The sequence below is a fragment of the Populus alba genome, chromosome 2 (genome assembly GCF_005239225.2).
Source record: "Populus alba chromosome 2, ASM523922v2, whole genome shotgun sequence".
In the NCBI taxonomy this organism is placed as follows: domain Eukaryota; kingdom Viridiplantae; phylum Streptophyta; class Magnoliopsida; order Malpighiales; family Salicaceae; genus Populus; species Populus alba.
In genome coordinates this window covers 16,971,192-16,982,399 of record NC_133285.1, presented here as the reverse complement: position 1 = coordinate 16,982,399, position 11,208 = coordinate 16,971,192, and the positions used below count along the sequence as shown (strand labels likewise).

The 11,208-nt window shown below is 30.6% G+C and overlaps 1 pseudogene; it reads left to right on the top strand.

Moving 5' to 3' along the window:
* The first annotated feature begins 245 nt into the window (after positions 1-245).
* LOC118058441 (cellulose synthase-like protein B4) lies at positions 246-9,547 on the top strand (annotated as a pseudogene).
* The last annotated feature ends 1,661 nt before the right edge of the window (positions 9,548-11,208 follow it).

Genomic DNA, 11,208 nt, shown 5'->3' with positions numbered 1-11,208 from the left:
CCTAACAATAATGCAATCAATTACCGTTTTTTGTTTTTTGTTCTTCTCCGAGTAGGAGGACGTGTTTTTTCAATCGGCCAATCATTTAAAAAACTCATGGTCAGAACTGCAAGACATTTATAAATAAATAAATAAAACCGTATACATCGTTATGCACTCCACATCTGTGTGGATATATTACAGTATACCGAAACGTAAACAAGTCCATAATCCTAGCTCTAGCTCAAGCTCAAGGCTCTTGTCTTCAATGGCCAATGCAATCTCCCCTCCTAATTTATATGACAAAGTTGCTCTTAAATACCCTATACATAGAGCCTTTGATATTACAATCTTGGTTCTTCTCATATCTCTCCTTGTTTATCGTCTCCTCTATATCAGAAACCATGGATTTTGCTTGGCTTCTCGCTCTTCCTTTGCGAGTCATGTTTTACCTTCACTTGGGTCGTCACTGTCAGTAGCAAATGGAATCCAGTGGAGTAACAAAAACATACCCAGAACGCCTTTCACAAAAGTAACACTCTTTTTCATGTAGAAACAGTACCGTGCAATTTTTTAATTATATATAATATAAGAATTGATTCGTTTGAGTCACTTCCTTTCATGCATATACATTGCCTCGTGTTCTGAACTCTGTTTGCTGTCAAATGTTTTTTTTCCTTCACCAATTTAACAGGATACAAGAGCTGCCTCCTGTGGATATATTTGTTACAAACAGCAGACCCGGTGCCTAGAAACCGCCGATACTCACTGTAAACACCGTCATATCCTTATTGGCAGTCGACTATCCAGCCGATAAACTAGCGCCTGCTATGTATCGATGACGGTTGCTCCCCTACCACCTACTATTCTCTTGTTGAAGCATCCAAGTTTGCCAAGCTTTGGGGCTCCCTTTTGCAAGAAGCATAATATTCAGGCTAGAGCTCCTTTCAGATACTTTTCTTAGTGAGGTACCTCTAAACAACTCTTCGGAATTCCAGCAAGAATACAACAAGATGAAGGTAATCTCAACTCGGGAATTAATTATTTATCTGGAATTCGTCACTTTGCGTCAAGGTTTTTTTCCTTTTTTTTTTTAGCTCGACTATCAACACTCTGTGCAACGTACACTTGATTATATAGATTAGATATAATTTTTTTTTTAATAATGACTAGTGTTTTAATACAAAACACTTATTTTAAAAAAATAAAAAATCTGCGTTATAAATAATATAAAAGAAAATAACTACATATTATGTATATATGTACAGACTACACTAAAATAGATATGATTTTTTGAGTTTTTTGAGTTCTACACTCTCTGTGTATAAAATACCTATGTATTGTGTGTGTGTGTGTGTAATGTTTTCTAAATTGATTGAGGATAAGGTAATAAACAAACAGGACATGTATTAACTGCGAATAAGTAAAAACTAGTGTTGTTTCCATGTTTTGGTAGGATGAGTACGAGGAGCTTGCCTCCAAGATTAACGATGCAGCTCGGAGAAATCCATCGATGGGATATAGAGCAAATTCTAAGTGGTGATCTTTTGCTGCCTTCTCAAACATAGAGCGCAAAAGACCATATCCAACTATAATCAAGGTAAAGTCACTTCTTATCCTTATCTTATTATAATTTTTAAAACTTAACCGATTTCCATGGCAAACTGAAACCAGCCACAATAAAAATTAAAAAAAAAAGAGAGAAAAAAAAACTCAATATGAACTCAGCAACCTGGTTTTTTTTTTTTTTTTTTTTTTTTTTTTTTTTTTTTTTTTTTTTTTTTTTTTTTTTTTTTTTTTTTTTTTTTTTTTTTTTTTTTTTTTTTTTTTTTTTTTTTTTTTTCTTTTTTTTTTTTTTTTTTTTTTTTTTTTTTTTTTTTTTTTTTTTTTTTTTTTTTTTTTTTTTTTTTTTTTTTTTTTTTTTTTTTTTTTTTTTTTTTTTCTTTTTTTTTTTTTTTTTTTTTTTCTTTTTTTTTTTTTTTTTTTTTTTTTATTTTTTTTTTTTTTTTTTTTTTTTTTTTTTTTTTTTTTTTTTTTTTTTTTTTTTTTTTTTTTTTTTTTTTTTTTTTTTTTTTTTTTTTTTTTTTTTTTTTTTATTCTTTTTTTTTTTTTTCCGACAAGACCTGATCAAGACCTTAGTTGCAAACCTTTTGACTTTTATTTTTTTTATTAAAACGATGTTATTTTGATTTAAAAAATAATAAATAACCAGCTGACCCGGTCAAAAACTTCAAAACTTTGGATCTTTGAATTGGGTCTGCCACCAGACCAGGTCTTAAAACTATAATTATTATAAATATTTTTTGTTTGTGCTCTTCTATTAGTTGTATATGATGATGCTATTTTACATAGTAAATTTTGTGTTTTTCTACAAGATTTCACAAATATTTTGAACTTGCCGCCGGTAATTTTTGACAAACGCGTTTTGTTTAGGTTGTGTGGGAAAAATAAGGTCCCGGCATTCCGATGAGTTACCGCATTTGATTTACATATCAAGAGTTAGAAGAGGCCAAAGCATCCACATCATTATTAAAGCAGTGTGCAATGAATGTGCTCGGTAAGTAAAACTGTTCTACGCTATAAAGTATAGTACTTATATAGTATTGTTTTTATATAATAAAGATATAGCGACACAAACTCTTAATTCCAAATTTCTTCATACAGTCACGAGAATAAATCTCTTCTTTTCAAGGAAGTTATATATTCGAGTTGGATTTTAATTATTTTAAAAATAAAACAATGATTTATTATTATTATTATTATTATTATTATTATTATTTATTGTTGTTGTTGTTGCTATTGTAAATTTGACAAATATACAATAAAAAGCATTGGAAAAAAAAAAATCATTAGTTTTATGGTGGAATTTTTTTCGATGAACTTATTTCTCTATCATTACATTAATCATAGTTCTTTTAGTAAACAACAACAAAAATATAATACGCTGTAATTTTTTAATCATTGGCTTTATTAACGGGAATTAACCCAATAATAAAATTCATATATAAAATATATCGATGAAAATAAATTATGTAATATTTTATCAAAAAGAAAAAAAAAAAAAGATAACGATAGATCGCAATAATGAATTTACACACTTAGATTATTTTTTTAATTCAATTAAAAAAAAAGTTCAACAACACCCCCCCCCCCCCCCCCCCCTCCCCCCCCCCCCTTTGTTTTTTCAATTTGATTATTGTACTTATTGTTTTATTGGATAGTCATCTCTTTTATTTTTTTGGGTTTTAATTTTCTAATTTATATACGTAAGAAATTGGAACGCTCAAGAGTTTGGATCACTCGAACTAGATATCGTGATCATATTTTTATTGCACTAGTTCATTCAAAGATGAACATATATATTAAACCCACAGCATGTAATTAATATTAATTAATTAACTTCATGGTTTAATACGGTTAGAGAATTTAATTAATTTTTTGTTGTTGTATGATGAACAGACTAGAGTCATCTGGAAATGATTACAAATGCCCCATTCATTGTTACAACAAACCTAGACTGCGAATATGTTTAGGTTAACAATCCAAAGATTGTTCGCCATGCCAAATGTAGGGGTATTTTGGGTGTTGCTTGGTTCCAGAGACGATAAGAGCGAAAATGGGTGTGCCTATGCAGGAAGCAATTTTTTCAGTGCCCTCAAATTTTCTACGACGGACTCAAGGAGATGATCCATTTTGTGGAACCCAGTTCGAGGTTTTGCACAAAGTAAGTGCGTCCATAATCCCCTATATGTTAAAATTAATTACAGAACTTTTCTTCTTTACTTTATTGTTAAAATTAATAAATCAAGTTATCAGATCTATCTGGAATTATTGACCGTCTAAGAAGCCGGATCCAGGTTATATAGATTGACCCGGGTCAACTCAAATAAACCCGGAAAATTTTTTTTAAAATAACTTATTTGAGGTTTTTAATTTTCATATAAAAAAATTTACAATAAAATAATTCATGTGAATATAAGCTCGAATATACATATTATAAATAATAAAATTTGTTTTAAAAGGATTTTGTTTCATATTAAAAATATACTATATTAGTATGAATATTCTTTAAGTTGAAGTATTTCAATTAAAAAGATTTTTGATCTCATATTAAAAAAACATAATTTTTTTCTTGTGAACATAAAGTATATATACTAAAAGACTTTCAAATCCCAACATTTGAAAAAAAAATCAAGGTTCTACAACTGGGTTTTGCCGGATCACCAGGGTCATGGGTTAATCCCGGCAAGTCAATCGAGTTTTTACTCTCCAGGTCTTTTTTGTCTTACCCGAACCAATTCAGTCATCGGGTCGACCCAGTCCCGGTTCAACCCGCCGAGCCAGGCAGGTTCGGATTTTAATAATTATATAATAAATTTCTCAATTTATATATTTTTTAACATTTAAAATATTTGAATTCTTAAATGATCATTGCTGTGATATCATGTAAAAAAATACTAATCTAAAAAATTTAAATCTTTTAAATAAGAATTGAGCAGTAATGAGGTTTTATATTATTATATTTACGAAGAGAGTATTATTTTAATTAAATTTCAATGTTTAAATTAGTACTATAATTTCATTATGCTGTTTTGGTTAATCCTTTTATAATTATTAGATGAAAGTATATAGGGAGCGTGGAATAGTTTGGGGAATTCAAGGTGACCTTTTTCTACGGCGGAACAGGAATGTGTTTCACAGGCGTAAAGTCATATATGGTTCATAGTCCCCGTGATGTAGGAATTCAAGCGAAAAAAGTCTCACTTCTGTTTTCATGGTATGCTCTGACATCGTTGGGAAGTGTAAATCATATTTTTAAAAAAATTTAAATTTTTTTATTATTATTAAAATTTTATATAATTTATATTGTTTTGCATCGGGTTTTGATATGTTAATATTAAAAATAATTTTTAAAAAATAGAAAAAAAATTGGCATGTATTTCAGTTGCAAAAAGTTATTTGAAAGTGAACCACTTACCATACTGCTTTCAAAGATTATATATGGAAATTTGTCGTTTAATTATTTTTTTTCCCTCCTCTTGCAACGATCACCACATCCTCTCTTCTCGTGTTTGTGTAACAAATTTTCTTTTTCCTTTTTTTTTTTTTTTTTTTTTTTCCTGGAATTAACAAGGTGATTTAACGGAGAAGGAGCAGCTGAAAAATATTTTGGCAATTCAAAAGGAGTTCGTCAGATCAGCTGCTCAGGCATTACAAGGAAAGGGCAAACATGAGTCCTCAAATTCACCTTCCAAACTTAAATTGAGGCAGCACATTCGAATCGCTGGCTGTGGCTACGAGTATGGTACTGGCTGGGGTAAAGAGGTAAAGAGCGAACACTAATTGAGGGCTTAAATTGCTAAAAAAATTGTCACCAGCGTTTCCACTCTTTGGAAATTTTCCCTTTTCATCTCATGTCCGGAATGCTGTCAAGAATATTGTGAATCATGCTTGTAAAAAATATGCACCTCTGAATTCAGATAAATGATTAGGATTTTCAATACAGTGGATTATTATTCTACATATTGGGTTGTCTTAAATTGGGAAAGCTCAGTTTTAAAAAAATAATCATGTACTTAGTTCATACAATTAGAAAAACTAAAATATTGTCATATATTTAGGAAAGTCTTTAGGGTTTATTAATGTTTCTATTCTCTATATTATTTGGTGGCTAAAGAGAGGAGAAAACAAGTGTGTTTTGGGATTACTTTTAGAATTTTTATGAGATCAATTTTGTGTAACCCTACTTTGTATAAATATCTCACTTTTCATAATAAATTGACACTTCTTTCTATGATCGTCTCACGAAAAGCAAACCATTGAGTAGGCCTAATAAGTTGTCGAACCACGTAAATTTTGTGTGCTCAACATTGTGTGATTGATTATGCTTTTTTTTTTATATTTCTCTACTTGCCAAATAGATTTGAGATTTTAAAGGTTGTTTCCGCTATTAAACTGGTAATCAGACGGGGTTTGTCTCGTAACAGACATTATCAGTTAACTTTTTGAGATTGGTGACAGGAGGAACATCGGTTGTGAAGTTTGAAGTGTAAATAAATTTAATGGTAATAATGACTTCAATATGTGGTGTGTATTAACCTAGCTTGTTGCGCATTTGTTAGTTAGTTCAACAAAGTTTTTTTAAGGCACTGAAAAGTATAGATAATTTGCCTAAGGAGGTAAATGAATGAAGAGAAAGAAGATCTCATACAATGGGCACATAGTGTTATTCATCTTTGTTAGTCTTTCGGTCGTTGATTTGTTGTCTGAGGTTATGAGAGACATTTGCTAAGGATATTTAGATCTTTTTTGATTTAACAACATAAAGTCAATAACTCTTTAGATGATGAAATCTCTGATATAAACAGAATTGTATCTGAAGCAGTTGTGCACTCTCCGGATTAAAAAAAGTATCTTCCATTACAGAAATCATCATTTTGATGAATTCAATAGAGTTAGTATTTGTGAAATATTGATGTGTGGTTGAAGATGAGGACCGAGCTTTGATTTTTTATTGTGTTCATTTACCTTCATCTTTCTTTATCTTTTTAATCATTATTTAATTAGATACTTTTTTTTTTGTATGAAAATGATAGTCTTAGTTTAAAAGATGTCAAAGCTTTCTTAAACTTTAATAAAGTTCAAAAAAGCAAGTGTCAGAGAGTCATAATGATTATCATGTAGAGGGCTTGAGTTTTATGATGGGTATATCACAAATAAAAAGGTTTGGGTAGTAAAAGGCAAGTTTAAATCAAAATCGAAGTCTAGAAAAATTACATGTTCGAATGTTATAAAGTATGATACTTTAGGAAGAACTGTCATAACCAAAAACATAAGAAAAAGGAGGAGGAAATCTTTATGCTAAAAAATCTTATTAGTGAAGGGGAATTTTTTTATGATACTAAAAGTGTTCTCTTTTGTGTCTGTCAGTACTCGGGTAATTGGTGGATTTTTTTTATTTAGGTTACACATTTTATATTTATCATAATATAAGTTGATTTGGACATTTTATGAAGTTATAAATTATACTATTTTACTAGGAAACAACAAATAAATTTTGTTGTTGATGTGATTACTAATTCAAATTAGGATATATGATGGTGTTTCTCTCTAATTGGGAAGCAATAGTTGTTTTTTTAGGAATGTTTATTTATGATTGTTTTTTGTTTTGATTTAAAGCTTGAAGCAATTGGATCTTAAAACACCTTTCTACATGGTAAGCTAGAAATAGATGATCTATATGGATCAATTAGAGGGTTCCATTACTTAAGGTAAGAAGATCATATATGCTTATTGAAGAAGTCATTGTCTAACATGAAGTAGTCACCAAGGAAATTGTATAAATAGATGATGAAATGGATACTTTGTTATAGTTTTCTCATGTGAATTTTTTTTTTTCTTGCACATGGAGTAGGTCTAAGTTGTCAAACCATGTAAATTAATATGTGTTGCTCTTTTATGATTGATCGTGTTTGTTTTTTATATTATTCAATTGCAAATTGGTTTCAGATTTTTATGGTTGTTTTCCATTACACATTCAAACTATATAATGGAGGACTTAATTGATTTTTAAATAATTACCTGGGGGGTTCAACTAACCTTTCTTCATTGTTTCATATGAACATGAAAGAATGTGGTTTTTATATTTTTGCATTTCCCTCCTCTTTTTTTATTTTTGTTATTTTTTTTTTAATTTCATCATTCAGCATTTGCTTAATGCTTTAAATTTGTTTTCATAACATTGTTTTGGTTTGCTTTAATATAGATTATCATAGTCTCAGATAAAATATCTCGCTATATTGGTTTTGTGCTCGATAAATACACTGTTTTAAGCCCATTATTTTGTCATTCCAGATAGCATTACATAAGAAATAGTTTTTTTTTTAAAAAAAAAAAAACAATTTCTTAAACCAAGTCCCATCACTCAAATGCCTGTATTTTTGACGTTGCCGTGAAAGCCTTAAATCAATCCAATATGGTCATATTTTAATATTTAAAAAAAAAAAGATTATCTTGAAATTTTTTTTAAGAAAAAAGTCAAACAATGTATTTTTTACATTTGATTTTTGAGGTTGTTTTTTAAAGAGTTGTTAAGTTGACTATGACATATTGAGAATAAACTTTTACATGATTTTAATTTTAACTTATATTGACAAAAAATAAAATCAAGAGGTTTTAAGGTTAAAAATCATTAGACAAGTTTAATAATAATATTAAATATTACATGAATATTTTTGCTTGACATTCAATTTTTTTGAATCAAGCTGCAAGTGTGTATTACGCTGCTGCCCCTGTGAACTATTATGATGAGCACGTATATCAATTTCAAGTTGTATCCTTATATTCAATTTCTTATTTTGATATTCACTACTCTAAAAAATGATATATATATATTCATTGCAAGTATGTGCGTGTATATATTTGATTGATCGATCGTGGCAAGTTTTTAATCCCAGGTGGGTTGGCAATATGGATCCGCAACAGAAAAAGACATCCTCACCGGATTAAAAATCCATGCACGGGGTTGGAGGTCCCGTTCTTTGCTCGCCGGATCCTCCGAGCCTTTCTGGGGTGTGTTCCAACGGGTTGGACCCATCTCGATGACCCAACAAAAGACGGTGGGCAAACAGGTTTGCATTGAAATTATTGATCAGCGATAGAAACCCATTACTTGCCACCTTCACCGCCAGGCGTTCAATTTAGACAGTGTTTGGCATATCTCTGGATCCTTATTTGGGGGCTTCCGCTCTATTCCTGAGATTTGCTATGCAGCTTGTTGCCAGCTTATTGTATCATGCACAACTCCAGTTTCCTGCCCAAGGTGAGCCACAAACCCTAGATGCTCCCCTTACGTTCTTTCCATGAACTTTTCAATTAAGCATTTATTTCTTCTAAAACTTAAAAAATGGCCGGTGAACGCAGCCCTACGAGCCAGCCATGTATATTCCACATGTGGCCCTTTTCCCTGAGTTATGTCATTTACGGTCTGTTTAGAGTACCTTGAAACTGGATGTCATCCGTGCATGGTGGAATAGACCAAAGGATGGCAAAGAATGAATGCAACAAATGCGTGGTTCTTCGGAGTTATGAAGTGTATTCTTTGAAGATTTTGAGAATTTCAGGGACAATGTTTTGAAGTTACACAGAAAGACCAATCTTCAGCCCCCCCCCCCCCCCCCCACCCCCCCCCCTCCCCCCCCCCCCCCCCCCCCCCCCCCCCCCCCCCCCCCCCCCCCCCCCCCCTGACAATGGTGGCGACGAAGGCAGGTTCACCTTCGATGCTTCACCGATATTTGTGCCCCTGGGACAACCATTCTGCTGCTGCAATTGACGGCATTCGTCATGGGCTTTGGCGGCTTGCAATTACCATCCGTTGACGATGCCTCAGGGGTGGGGAGAGATGTTGTGTAGCGTATTGGTGGTAATTTGCTTCTGGCCATTTGTGAAGGGGCTGTTTGGCAAGGGAAAATATGGGATTCCTCTATCCCACAATATGCAAGTCATCTCTCTTCTGTCATTATCTTTTGTGTACTTTGGTTCACTTAGTTCTTCGATTGGTCAGCTCTAATGGCTTCAAGCTGATGATCTTCGAACCTGATAATCACTTGGATTTGGTTGATGTCTTTTGATACCTTTTATCTGTTTGATTTTATTGATCCCTTTGCCGTTTTATTATAATATAAGTGAAGGAAGTGGACTCTTCTTCTTCTTCTTTTCATCTTTTCCTCTCGTTTTTTCATCTTTTATTTTTATTTTTATTTTTTAATCTCATTATTTAATTAACTTTTGCTTAATTTTAAATTTCTCTCTCTCTTCATTAATATTTCAGTTTACTTTCTATAAAGTTATTATAATCTCAAAAAACAAACATCTTATTCATTTAGTTTATGGTTGATTTATACTTATTTTACTAGCATTTTATTTTTGTTATTATATAATTAAATAAAAAAAGGTCAACTTTTTTTTTTTTTAAAATGTAAAACAAAAGTTCTCAAGTCCAATAGGAGTTCAATAATATGGATTGTATATTTAACAGGTTAAACCATGAAATTTTGGATTAATTTAATATGTCATAATCTTAAATCTTCTTGAATTTTTTTTAAAAAAGTTAAATCATGATTTTTACTGGTTGTTCAAGTTGATTCTGAATCTGTCAAGTTGATAGAGTCAATGTCAAAACAACTCTCATTCAAAATTTAAATTTTAACATGGCCCAGAAAAGAAAGTTAGGTCAAAAAGATTTTAAAGTTGACCTACTAGGGCCAGATTTAGTTCTCCTATATACATCAGACACCAACACTAAGTGTTATACCAAGTCGAGCATATGCTACTACCCCAAGTCCTACTGTACCAAGTCATATGTATACTACACCAAGTCCTGGGTAATTGTAGTAATAAAAAAGAAGTTGGAATTTTGTCCCGCACATCACCAACAATATTCAGTGTTGCAGCTCATATCTCGAGTTCTAAGCAAATTCACCAAATAAACTTATTCTTGTTTATTGGAAAGCTAAGACAAATACCATAAATAATAGAATATCATAATCTGGATTGTATATTTGATAGTTAAGTCATGAAATTTGGAATTAATCTATAATATTTCACAATCTTAATATTAAAAAAAAAAAATCATCTTGAATTTATTTTTTTAAGTCAAATCATGATTTTTACTGGTCATATCCAAGTTGCTTCTGAAATTTGTCAAGTCATAGCGTCATATCAAATAACTCCCATTCAATTTAATTTTTTAAAATAACCCAGGAAAAAAAGTTAGGTTATAAAAGTTTTAAAGGTTGACCTCTAGGCTAAATTTAATAACAATATCAAATAATTTCATGTGATATGTTTTTTGTTTTTTTTACATTTAAAAAAATTGATTCATATCATACAACGTAATACAACTCCATAAACTAGTTTTTTTTTTAAAGAACAATCCAAGACATATTTGTGTTCTTAAAAACATTTAAAAGAACAATTCGATCTGTAATGAGTAAATTTTTTTTTTATATTAAAAAACATTTTTTGTATCCTTAAAAGCGTGTTTTGGAAAAACACGTATTTAAGACAATTTCAAGCCTATGTTTTTTTAGTTAAAAGGTGTGCCCTATATATGTTTTTTTATGCAGCCTTATTTTCTGTTTTTTTTAAATATATTTTTTTTCAAAACATGGCCATTAGCTTTAATTTCAAAATAGTTTTTTAGATTTTTTTTCAGACTAATTGACCATT